Source organism: Phalacrocorax carbo, chromosome 18 (assembly GCF_963921805.1).
Source record: "Phalacrocorax carbo chromosome 18, bPhaCar2.1, whole genome shotgun sequence".
NCBI classification, from domain to species: domain Eukaryota; kingdom Metazoa; phylum Chordata; class Aves; order Suliformes; family Phalacrocoracidae; genus Phalacrocorax; species Phalacrocorax carbo.
Genome location: NC_087530.1, coordinates 10,118,587 through 10,132,448, shown reverse-complemented (window position 1 = coordinate 10,132,448; position 13,862 = coordinate 10,118,587).

Here is a 13,862-nt window from a genome sequence, read left to right as displayed (position 1 = left end):
TGGGTGGAACCAGGACAAACCCTGCTGCTGGGCTGGATAAGCTTGAAAGCTTTTCCACACAGCAAAGGGAACATGAAACCAATGGGAGTGAAAGTGAGAAGCAGGAGGAGAGCAAGAGCGAGGGGCAGAGGCGAGCATGCGGCTTTCTGGAGCCCTGGGAGAAGTCTTTTAGGGAAGGCGAGGGTATCGCAAGTGACTCCAAAGGTCACTCCAGGACTGGGAGATGTTGCCATGTAGACTTATCCAGATTGTTGAAATCAGAAATTTTTTTCCCGGGAAAACATGCTTCTCATCAAAACTGAAACTTTCTTTGATTTATACATGCACACACACTGATGTGCAGAAACTTCTCCTTTTTCCCTGGGTAGCGAAAGAGGGTGGAAACTTACTTATTTTTTAATGAGAGAGCAACAGGCTTTGGTTTCCCCCACCTCCCCATAAAAAACATTTCAGATTTGTGTTATATAAAATAATATGAAAGAAAAATATTTTCTCATGTCCCAGGCTGTCTGCAACCTCCCCCCACCAATAAAAATTCAGCCAGCTCTTACCACTTGCACTTCAATAACACTACTAGAAATCTTCCTATTACAATAGTCTGGTGCAGCTCTTGATACACTAGAAAGCTAAAACTCATTCTCTGAGCAGAACGTATTATTTAGTTAGTGAGGATGGCTGAGGCTGTCAGCAGCAGAGACCCTTGCCAGCAGACTGGACAGGGAATAGGCTAGGGAAAAAGAAAGTTGAAGGGGAACGCAAGAAACAGAGAAACCCAGTATGGTTTAGGGAGATGGGACAAGAGAACTGGTAAAGCACCGAAGGACGTGTGCTCTAATCTGAGCCCAGCCACATAACTCCTTCATGACCTTAGGCTAGTGACTGGCTTTGTTTCTTTTGTTTTCATTTAGGCTGTTAGACCTTGAGGACAAGGACTACTTTCTGGTTTTACAGCACCCAGACTAATTTCAGGACAGACATGGCTCCATTTATCATAAATTTAAAAAACCAGAATGGGCAGGAAGGTGCTGCTAAGATCAGTAGAAAGAAAACTCATACTTCTGTGGAAGTGTTGTACAGACATGTGATAATTTTTTTTTTTCTGGGGTCTCCACTGCTTATTCTAGGGCAGAGTACTAAAAACCTAACACTAATATTTTGGCACGAGTGTCAAAGTTAATTTTCTCTTCATCATGAGTGCCACAAAATGCTTAATATACATACAAGGCACATGCCTTTCAAGCAGACAGCCACAGATATCCCCAATCTGTAAGCCAGCAAAACCCCCGGAGTTACCTTTTTTTTTTTTTCCAAGGAATTCCAGTGGAGCCAGTTCAGAGTTAAAAGTGCTCATAAGGGCTTTTATTGGTCTGAGACTTCTTGCAGTGGTGTGTGACCTGCAAACCTTCAGATGGCAGATGAGTAGCCAGAACTTTGGAGAGCAAGCGCTGGGCTCTTGAGGTGAGGCAGGAACAGGGTCACGCTCCCTGCCTGGTTCATGAAGCCAAGCTCAGAATTTGTTCTTAAAAATTCCAAGAAAGGAAGGAGAAATACCTTTTTTCCTCTCCAGAGCACAGGTGCATTGGCACACGGTGTGCCTTTTATTTGCTGGGAGGTGTCTTGCCCAGGACTAGGCTCCTGCCACCCGGTCCCCCTCGGCTATGCCGGGAGCGTTTCCCGGCCATCCCCTGGCTGCAGAACAGGGAATGGTGACCTTCAGTGACCACAACAGTCTCAACTTTCCTCTGAAGGGATGTGCAGACAGGGTGTGGGCACAGGCAGACCTGCTAGCTGTCTGTCATGGCACTCTTCAGGTTTCTCCTCCTGCTCCCCATTTGCCCCCAGCTGAGCTCTCAGCCCTGACTGTCGGGTAAATTCTCCTGCTCATGTCAGATGCATCCCAGCCTGCGATCCCTGATTAGTTTCTACTGACTGGAGAGGTCTGCAGGGGTTACCAATCCAGCTCACCTCTGTTGTTTAACAAGCTTTAAAGAGGGGAGATATTTTACTGTGGAGTTAAATATATGGGATTAGAGATGTTTTATAAAGAGAAGAAAAAACGTGAAAGGAATTAGGCATCCAAAGAAACAGCTTGCCACTGGGGCATGCCACCTTTGTGCTGATGAGTTTTCTCTTCTTTCTGAGTGCTTTTTGTTCTTTCTGCTTGCTAATGCATGATATGTATGAGGGCATTTTGTCTGAGGACAAATAAGCTGAATCATATATATAGTGAGGATAAAGCAGTATACACAAGGATAGTATTGCGGGTATTTCTGTCTTCAGCATGGAAGATGCTTAGCGTCTTTATTCATTCCTTGCCTACATTGGGTAATGGCTCTGGTTTTAGTTTTTAAGCTTGCAGTGACGATGAAGAAAAAATAATTGAGCATTCAAAGACCATTTCAAACGTTTACTAAGAGTTTTCAAAGTGCTTCTTGTTCACTGTGTGCAGAATGGTTAATGTTTTAGCTGCACCATTTCCAGTTAAAACCTGAGAGATTCCCATAGGAAAAAAAGCATAGAGCATCCTTCAGCTGGGAGGAGAGGGGGAATCAGAAAATGACATTTGCTCCCCTTGATCTTGTCATATCCTTCCTGCTTGGTGTTTTGCTAAGTCATCTGGAGTCTCCCACCAGATATGTCATGTGTCCAGAGGTGCAGCATGGATAGGCTGTAGCTGGTGCTGAGCACTCTCAGCACCACCAGTCATGACTTCCCAGGCTGGCAATTTCATCCTTCCCCTTGCTGCTGTTGCCTCAATGCCCTGGCTGTCGGTTGCTGGCACATACTCAGTGGTGGTTCCTCTGTTTTCCTTTGCTGCAGCCATCCCGCACCCACCACCGCTTGGCTTGACGCAGCTGAGCATCGGGGCTGAACAGAAAGCAAGAAGCAATACCTGCTTCTGCCAGGCCATGGCCAGATCCAGGCAAGGGGAACAGTGAAAGCAGGAGTGCTACGGGTGTGGAAATTTCTACTACACCAAGGTCAACCTGTGGACATCCAATGAACTCAAGTGCTGCCGGCTGTGGTTGCTGAGAGCAGCAAGGCTGGGGGGAAGCCAAAGGAAAAGGGGACTTAGCATGATCGACACTGCCTTGGGAGAGGAACCGTGCACAAGGGTTGTGGGAGGGTTTTCCTGTAGGCATGGTCAGGTATGGATATGCGTCAGGAGGGGCTTTTCAGGTCAGTCATTACTCTTACACAACTCCTGACCACCAATAAGCAGAAGTAGGACGTAGCTGGTTGCTGTGTGGAAATGTTACCCAGTTAGACTGGGTTTGTCACCAGACAGGAGATGGGGACCAGCTCTTTGAGCTGCCCCTTGTCAGGGGATGACGTGTGATGGGAAGGAGTGGGAGAGTGCAGGATGGTTCTCCACCTCCAGCCGCTGTGTCCTTGCCATGACCTCCCACCTCTCTGCTGCTGAAATCCTCCTTCTGCCCTATGGCGCATGTCCTGTAAACATGTTTTCCTCCCACGCACACAAACTGAGGTGATCAGCTGCATGGTACTCCCGTGGTGTCAGAAGCTGTGGGAATGTCATGGCCCAAGGGGATGCTGCTCCCATGTCCTTGGCTCCAGCCCACGGCTGCGGAGGAGGCAGGGGCTGTAGGATGGGAGCTGTGCCATGCCAGGGACTACAGGAGAGCCTTTAGGGCAAATGCTGGTCTATCCCCTTGCATATGCTGTGGCAAACCATGGTGCTTGTCAGAACGACATAGACAACCCAGAATTTCTCAAATTCGAAGTGGCTGCACTGGGCACCACTTTTGTTGCTGTACTGAACTGCTTCACATTCTACTGCTGCCGCCAGGAGATTTTTCCCAGCAGTAAGATCCCAGGTGGGATACAGATGGACCAGAGCTTTGGTCTCCTCTGGTGTCCCAGTAGCCTTTCTTCACCCCTCTGCCTTTACTTCAAGGAGAGAAAGGCAGATAATACACAGGATGCTTTGTGCTCTGTCATACTTCTTGTATCCAGTGCACTGGGGTGAAGTGGGATGGCACAAGAAGGAGTGTAAGGGCACAAGGTGTCCTAGAATAACTTCGATGCAATGTATTGAGCAAAGAGGCTGAAATCCAGCATGGTCCTTGTGGCACGTAGACCCTGGCAGAACTCATCCTCTGTTCTGTGGATAGGTTTCTCACCAGGGAGACTACTGGGTTTGCCCAAGACTGGAGCCCAGAAGGGAGTAACATATACAGCTTTTAGATGACTGAGTGATAAGATTGCAGTATGGCACAGGGAAGAACCAACTTGACAAGGGAAGAACACCTTAGTCTGTACTTTAGTCTTCAAGAGACTAAAAGCACCTTAGTCTCTCAAAATCTCTCTTGAAGCCAGAAGATGTCAGGTGCAGGGCTTCCTAGTTCTCATCTAGGAGAACTCTCTACACTTCACCAAGGAATTTTGCTTCCGACATTTCCTTAGGAGTTGTTGCAGCTCAGCCACGCAAGGTGGTTTATCCTCTTGGAAATTGATTTCTGGTGACCTGAGAGACCCTTTCGCTGTCTTCACTCCTTTCTGGGCATAACGCTCTCTGCTTTTTTATACTTTTTCTACCAATGAATTTCCAAGGATCAGAAAACAATCAGAGATACAGAGGAAAGCTCATGTTAAAAAACATTGGAAAACATTGCTCTGTCAACCAAAAAGACCATTTACCATTTACTGTTGCAATAGCCCAGGCCCAACTGGTTAGAGAGCTGAGAAAAGTATTCTTAGCCAAACTCCAGGCAAGGCTTTCAAAAAGGTGCTGTGGGGAAGATGCTCTACTTCTGACCACATTGGTACAGATTATGTTGAAATCAGTGAGTGAAACCAGTGCACATCTGCTGAGGATGACCTTCCCCACTGTTGTTCAGGTGAGATTCACACAATGTACCTGGGCACGGGTGCGAAGTCTGACCTCTGCTCCTCATTCATGAGGATGTTTAGGGAACAGGCAGTATCAGCAGGAAATAATATAATCCGGTCAGATGTATAAAGTTTTTCTCCTGGACTGAGTACACAATGTGTTTATAGAGACACTGCTTTTTCTCATCTGTTGCTGGGGTAGCATCTTGCTCAAGTATTGCAAGAATACACTTGTATTGTCAGGGACAAGTTAGCTGCACATTTTCCCATCTGTTTCAGTGCATACAAGGAATTTGGCTCTGTAAAGCATTCCCTTCATGATCCAGGGCTTTATTTTTCTCCTTGCTGTTGACAGTCCCTAGCTAATGATTCGATGAAGCAGAGCTCTTGACTCTGATCTGCACCAGCCTTCCTGCTCTACGTGCCTGTTAGCCTACCAGGAGCAAACCACAGGTAGCTATTTTGTCTGAACATCGAGAGGTTGCTGAGAATACATGAAACAGCATTGGTGATGCGTGTTTCTACATGGCAAATGTGTACAAATGAAGACAATCTTATTATACAGTGCAGTTCCTGGTTATTTTGTAGAAAGGTTTATACGGCATGAATTGAGGGAAGAATGACTATCATTACCTTCCTTTCATACATCACAGCTGAACTTTCTGTTTCCTATTGCCTTCTCTAGGAACAATGCAGCACATAAACTGTCAAGTGTGAGCAATGGGATCAGGGGATCTTGCAGCTCACTTCTTCCAGACTCCAGATTTCCCCGAGCAGGGCAGTGGTGATATAGTCTCAGCTCAAGGTCTTGACCTGTATGCCCTCAAACCCTTGAGGCTTAGTCGGCCAAGGCATGCTTTTGAGTGATGTCTGTTTCGCTTCTGAGACAGGGCTTCAATTTTTAGGCTGCCACCAACATGTGGAGTACATACCACAACAACCTGGTGGGTAGGAGTTGTCTTCTTTCCCTGTAGGGATGTCCCATGTTTCCTCGGACAAGGCCTGCTGCTCCCATAGAAAGCGAGTCTGCCAGAACAGCTCCAGGCGCGGCTGAAATGCTGGGGCAGGATGCTGCTGGTGTGCCAAGTGGCAAGGCTGCGTGCCAGCCGGGCAAATGGACGCAGAGCCAAGGCTCCGTTTCCACCACTGCACTTGCTCCTGCTCCCCTGCACCACAGGGGCATCACCAAAGCATGCAGGAACACATTCACAGGAGAGAAAAATTAGGAAGCAAAACCCAGATGGGTTCAGACAAAGCACAATGAGAAAGAGTTGTTTGCACAATGGAACAGGAATTTAGGGAAGTCTCTTCTAGATGTGCTCTAAGGAAGTTTATCATGGAAGGTTTGTGCCAGATCCAAATGTTTTCTACTGTATTTCTGACTTAGCTGCAGCTTTTCTCCAGTGCTGAAAAGCCTATTTCCAAAGGAAGAGGTTCTGATGTCAGACTTAGCTCAGCAGTACAGCAGAGGGATGACTGTAGGGCCACAGAGGGAACAACTCTGTAAATGATAAGGCCCTCTAGTTGGGTAAGTGCAGAGATAATTAAATCCAGGCTCTTAATCCTTATGCTTTGGGAAACAGATCATTATCTGGGATGAAAAGGAAGGATCACTCAACTCGGGATGTTGTATCACATTGCATAAGTCAGTATGGTCACACTTTAACCTCATCCCAGGCATCAGGCCCGGCCAAGGGCAGAGACAGGAAAGAGAAATTAGCACATATTGAACTCAGGATTCCTATGTCTTTCTGTGCATGTGGTAGGATAGTGAACTTTAGTTTTTGCATCTGAGGATAATTAATCTCTCTTCATGTGCTGACAGTTTCCCAGTGCTGATTTGACCCCGTTTTTCTCTTGAAATGAACAGTGGGATGTATTTATTCCTCATTACATACCCCCTGCCACATTTCTGTTATCAAATATTTTGCTTTTCGTGCCGTTCTCTAACAGCTTTGCGGCTTGCCTTGGCAGAGTCTTTATGGACCATTTCCCACCAGGCAAATAAACAAACACAGGGCCGGTACCCTTCACTGACATTTATTTCAGAGCTCTCCTTCCCAGCTGGTGAGCCAGACCCTGCTGTCCTAGGATACTTTTGAGAGAACTAATTAGAGCCTGACATTAGACCTGTGATGGGACCATGACTCCTTAACATGAACCTTGGAGGCAGGACTTGCCTTCGGCACAGCTCGGCCACCTCGGGGCCCTGCTGGAGAGGTGATGGGAGCTCAGCTGGAAGGCGGCACGGGTTTACCAGGGCTCAGGGGCTGCGGTGCTTCTTTGTATGGCTGGTGGATAGGAGCGGGGGGGAAAAGCCACCTGCATGTGTCTCAGTGCGGGCAGTTGGAAGGACTCTGCCAAAACCATCAGCTTGCCCAGGAGAAGCAGTTGATCTCCTGTGAGTCTTGACATGTGTTGTTTTGTGGCCTGTCACCATATAAAAGTTGTTAGCGAGCATCATGATACCAAGAAAACTCTTGTTTGGATGGAGAGAACGTAATCAATCACTGTACAAGAAGAAACCCCCCTGAGGTCCTTCTCTCTCTGGTTTTGGGCAAGATGCCCAATTTCAGCGGACCAGAATTTTACAAGTGGTATTACTGGTGTGAACATCTATGGCTTGGTTCACACTGGGTTCTGTGAACATAAATTTTATGATCAACCTTCACTGACAGGTCTTTATGGCCACCATCATCTAAACAATTTAAGTTAATGCTAGAATGTGTTCTAGCACTTGCTGAAAATCTAAACCCACAGGAGAGAGGTCCAAAAAAAAACCCGACCCAAACCAAAACCCAACATTTCCCCATCCCCTCCCCACCCCCTCCAGTTTAAGCTGTAGAACCACTTTCTGTAGGATATTGTGGATATTGAAAATTTGAAAATTTGCATGGGTTCAAGCACATGTGTTTATAAAAGATGTGTTTATAAAAAAGCAGTTCTCTGTGGGAACTAAATACTCAGAATTTGTCTGTCTCAGGAAGCCCTTCGGCCTCTGATGGCTAGAAGCTGAGAGGATTTTTTGGGGAAGGGTTGTATATGTTTGCCCTGTACATCTACATCTGCACCAGGGCTGGGGAGATTTGAGACATGCCTGCAGAAATGCCTTCACGGTAGATCTCCAGCTGCAGGCAGCAGACAGCACGCAGTGCTGGGACACTTCTGGAAATGACTCCATCGTGGCTTCCTGATACTGGCAACTTATCACTGCTCCAGTGGGAGGAAATCGATGGTATACCATGCCAGATCTTGGGGCGATAGCTGCGGAGTGGTGTGGATACACCTTTATGACCAGCAGAGGATGAGTGCCCACACTGAAGGAGGCCACGCTCAGGCTGCTTCCTTCTTTTGATCAGTATTAATTACACATTTCCTGATCCGAGCCTTCCAACCCACTTGTCCTTTCCAGAAACCTGGTCATTTGAGTAATATCTCTGTGGTTTCCCCAGGTGGGTTGTGGAAGAGTATCCCCAAGTGGGTTGCTGGCAGCTGTCTTGTGCATTTGGCGTGGGAGACACCTCACTTGTATTGGTCTTCCCCTCCCTCCAACACACCCTTTCTGTTGGCTGCAATTCTGAAGAACCTGCTTGCCCACACAAAACTCTTACCCTACCTTAAAGGAAATTAGGGATTAAGAAATAAATGCAATTCAACAAGGCCAGAGAGTCAGTTTGTTAAAGTTTCTGCATGTCTGTTCTCTGGGAGCTGATCTTCAAACCAGTGTTCCCAGAAATATGACGTATCATGAGAAATTTCAGGGTTCCAGGTGGAAATAGCATGCAAAAATTCTCCAAGACCAGTTTTACATTTCTAAATTGATGAAGCAAATATATGTTTCAGAAACAAAGCCGGCTGAAAAAGGCACAAAGATTGTATATAGGTTTTTTTTAGGCCGATGCTAACGTTTCAGCCCCCCTCTCTTAGAGGCCCTGTTGAAACTGCATGAACTTACGATCTTTTCATTAGTACAAAGGGATTTTACTTCTATTGACACAGAGGTTACAAACCCACCATGGGTACTTTTTTGTTGAATGTGGAGTACAGACAAACAATTGTAGTTTATTATTCTGACACTGAAAAAAGATGCAGGCACTAATATAAGCCAGGCTTGAATTCATATAGTTTACCTTGCAGTGGGAAAGTTGCTTATTGTTTATTGATTCTCCTCCTGTAAAAAAAAAAATTATTTGTTAATGAAAGCAAATCTTTCATGGTAGTGGAGCCTAAATATGCCTTGTAAAGATGAGAAACACCAGATTGTTAGGTGTACAACAAACCACAGTAAGTTTCTTTGTGGTTCAAGCTTTCTATCTCCCTCCCTCTTTTTGCTGGAAGGTTTAATAAACCCTGGAAGTGTTGTCAGGCATACAGGAGGTGTTCAGCTCTTGCTGGGGGCATGCCAAGCTCCTAGGATCAGCCTTTAGATGTGTATGTAAATATGTATTTGAATGCATGGAGGATGATGTTTCTCTTTTGCAAAACTATCCTTAAATTTAGCCTATATAACCTGGAGTATGATTTGAGGCTAGTTGTCAGCCAATATTAAGTTTCTTTTCCACCTCTCCATAAAGGCCTGACCTTGTTTTTTGTTCCTGGAAATTTCAATGTGTAAGCTGCTCTGTTGAATTAATATATGATAAAGTTCATTGTGATTCATAAGGGTGGTTCAGCCCAGAACAGAAGACATGCATATCAAACCAGAAGACACTATGTAAGGTCTGCAAGGTCTCATGAGCCTCTGCTGTCCGGGGACAAATGCTGCTTATGGTGAGTGAAGAAAACAATGACCTTCTACTAGGATGAGCAGTGAGGTGGGACTAAAGGAAAAGAAATTCCAAAGAGAGAGAGGATACTATTTTCATGCTGAACAAAATATGTTGTCATGGCTTCAAATGCAGAAGTGACACAAACGTAAACAAGGAGGGACTGACTCAAGCCTTCACTCACTTAAGCTTTGCTATATTTAGTGCTGAACAAATCTGTGTTTCAGGGATGATATAAACATCTGTGAAAATCTGAACAGAGGAGCAGAATCATCTGAGTTTTCTAGAATTACCAGAAGAATCAGATCAGTTTTTGCAGCATTTATCTGGAGCGTTTGTGTGGCTTCTTGCTGTGAAGGACTCTTAAGTGCTCAGTCAATATTAACTCACCGGGCCTCTCAACACCTGTGAAATTTAGGCATCATATGAACAGTTCCTGAGATCTGCTTTTCTTGGACAGATTAGAGCCATTTTTCTTTGACTGGTGTCCAAAAAAGTTGAACTGTGGCCTCCCTAGAAGGAGGAAGGAAAAACCGGTGCATTTCTGAGATACACCATTTGGACTGGAGTGAAGCTGGGAAATTCCTTCTGTTTTTTTGAGATGACATTTGTGTCAAGGGAAGTCTATCAGGATATGTGTTTGCATGCGTGTGTTCCAATGCAATTGAGGTTTTTTTTTTGCTTTGAGTTTCATAATTTGATTTAAGATTTTGATTTGAGAGTCATAATTAGAATAGTTTGGGAAACTGGGAATTAGTTCTCTCCATGATTGGCTGTAAGGGTATACCAAGCTGCAAGGGTATTCTTGCAGCTGACACTGGCTAGCTATTCATCTGGGACAACACACTGCCACAATCTCACGGCATGTGCAGAGGGCTGACTACCCAAGTAGTGACCAGGGAGGAAATAACTGTCTGTACCAAACCTAACTGCAGACTATCAAAGTGAATAATAAGATGGGACACCTCAAGGGAATGCCCTGACTCTGGAGTCACTTAGTAAAGGGGCTATATGAGTCTAGTGCTGGTATGAACTGATCAGTGAGGTTCCCATAACAAGAAGAGAGTGCTTAAGGTAGACAGGAGACAGGCTTGAACTGTGAACACACCTAGCTTTGTGGGTAGATGTGGCAGAAGGATGAGAGAGGAGTCTGGGAAGCCTAGATCTGTGGAAGACACGGTGGCCAAATCTCATTGTGAAAATGTGCAGAAGGACCTGGTGGAGGTTGGTTATCCGTTAGCCACTAGGATCTAGGTTTAGGGGGCCTGAGGTGGGAAAGTGGGTCTGTCAACATAGAGGAAAGTGGCTTACAGCAGGCTTGAATGCACCCAGATAAAGTGTGCTCCACTACTGTGCAGGTTTTGGTAAAAGTAATGGTGTAATTAGGATGAAGTTGCACCTCTGAAGCCTACGTCTTTGAGACAGTGGAAGAGCGTGAAGGGAGTCGTCTCAGCACAAGTGAAGGCTGCTGGGGTGTGGTTAATGAGGCAATTCACTGAAAGGCATTACTTCTCTGTCAGCTTCATAGGTTGAATGACGAGTGGGTGAGGAAGGAGACTTGTTGGAACAGCCCAGCCTCAGATGCAGCCTCCAGGTAGGAGTCTCTGGGAGGCTAATGTTCCTGGCTCCTTTCTGAGGTCAGAATTTTGCTGCTTCTTAATTGGGCCTTCTCAAGTGCCAAGGAAGTTAATGAGTCAATTCCTGAAACTTGTCAACAGCTCTCTATCCCTCATCTCTTCCCCTCGGATCTCCTGGCAGAATCTCAACTGTGGGACGAGGAGCACTCTCCTATACGCACCGTTCCTGCTTGTGGGTGTGCTCTCAGTCCATGACCACACTGCAGGCCAGAGCAAGACCTGGAACCACACCATCCTCTGAATGCTCAGGGACATGCAAGTGTGGGCATGCAAATGGGGAGATCAAGCCATCATGTGCTCCAGTATGTCCATGAGTCCGGAAGAATGATGCAACAGCCCTCATCTCCCAGTTGTGTTGTGTGGGCAAAGACAGTGAGTCAATGACCTCTGGGAAAGAGTAGAAATGATTTGCACTGAGCATTGGAGCCGAGATTTCCGGTCGATGAAATAATAGAGTTACTGGAGTACAGAAGTGGCTTTTAGAAGTATCGCTATCTCTTGACACAGGATGTGACTATGCCACAATCAAAACTTTGACTTTCTGTCTACCTGATAAGATGGATTGGATCTAGTTAAAGCTCATTACCTTTGAAGAGCTGAACTGTGAGCTATAGTTGCTACAAGAAGTTATAGGTTAACCTATACAGGCATCAAGCAGTAAAAGTTACATTTTTAAAAACTGGAATCAAATAATTATTTGAAAGAGCAAAATTCACTAACAGCTTGTTAATTTTTCCCACTTGCAACCTCTCTGGTATGGCAAAACAGACAGTAGTTGATATTAAAGGTATCATATGGGGAAAATGCTGAGAAACTGCTGCCCAACTAAATTACACAGTCTGTGCCTTATCGCAAAATTGTACCTAGTCATATAGCTCCTATCTGTAAGTGCATCTCATTTCCCAGGTTAAACATCAGCTTGTTTTTACTTTCATCTAAAGTCATTCTTACTTGCATACAGATGTCATGCCATAATACTTGCCAAAACGCTCAGCCACTAGAATGTTTTATTATCTAATCTTATGGGACTTGAAGCCTATAAATTAACACACTACCATTGACAACATGAAGAATTTTTCAATTTTGAGTCTTAGAAGTGTAGAGAAAGTAGGCTTGCAGAAGGGATGCCAGTCGGGAGGCGGATATGACATGGGTAGCATGCAGGTCTCTCATAAAGAAGGGTTGTTCCTGATGCTCTCCCCCATTCAATTGTTAAAGACAAATCACTTCTGGTTTTACTTTGATCAGTGAAGTTCCGGCGTTGGTAATCTAAAAATAAAGTAAGGTCAGATCATAGGCAGGGTGAGACCACTGGGGGAAGTAACAATTCTGTTAGACAAAACATCCTGGGGTGCAAGGGAAGAGACATGATAGAAATATTTTATGTTCATCATCTAATTCCACCTTGCTACATACAACTATCATGTGATATACGCGTTGATACTTTAAAGTGTGTTGTCGATGTTATAAGACAGCAGTGATGTGGCCTTCCAGAAGGCACCAGAGACCCAAGCATATCCTGCTCCTCCAAGGACATATATTTCCCTTTCAGCTGTGTGGCAGGCCCTGTTACGCTCAGCTCCACTAGTGGGAAGGGATAAGTACGGGGAAGATTGGAGGCAAGTGCAGATGGACTGCAAATGGTCTGTATAGCTGCCATGGTAAACTAAACAAGATGCAGGCAGATTTTAGCCTCTTTTCCTTAGCCTCTTTTCTTTCCTTAAGTCTCACTGATACAAAGTTGAAGAATGTGGACCAGGACTTTCAGAAATACTTGGAGAATCTGTGTAACTCAGGTTTAGGGGGTTACTTTGAAGTACTTGGAAAGTATTTGCTGTGTAAAACCTACTAAATGACTGGCACAAATCTCACCCTCTCTCCATCCCTTATGCTATCATAGGTCTGTCAAGAAAGAACAGCATGGCTTCTCCCACATCTGCAAAATAATCTTGCCCTATGTTCCAACCTCTTTGTCATATACAAACTGTATGGTATTGGCTGTAGCTGAAGGACTGATGCCCATTTATTTGTAGTTATTATTGATTAAACTCTCCTCTTTAGCTGCTGGAAGGTGAAATATTGTGGAAAGCCTTAACATCTCTCTGTAATATGTAATAAAACTCTTCCATTTGCAGAAATACCATGCAAGCTGCCATGTCATTCCCAGAAACTTTACCTGTTATCTAAAGTTTTGAAGTACAGCAAGTGGGGAAAAACATCCTAAATCATCTTGTGTGCTGAGAAAAGGCAATGACCTTAAGGTAACGAAGCTGTAGAAAACCACAGGAGGGGATTCGTAGTAACTTCTACAGCTTTCAGCTAAACAACCTTGGTAGAAATAAATTGTATCTGTATGTTCATTTTGAGCAAATGCTGGATGAAAGATGCCCTTGTGCTTCCTTTACCCTGAGCTTTTAGCAGAGCAGCGTGCCCCACCTCATGGGGGGAAAAGAATGAGCTCGAATCATGAAGCTATTCCTGCCTCCCTGCCTAGGGTAGCAGACTCCTCTACTTCATTTTTCCATTGAACTTCTCCCAGTGTTTTGAGTCACACAATTTCCCTGTCTTTGCAAATTCATTCCTTCCCTATTCCTTCCTCCTCCCG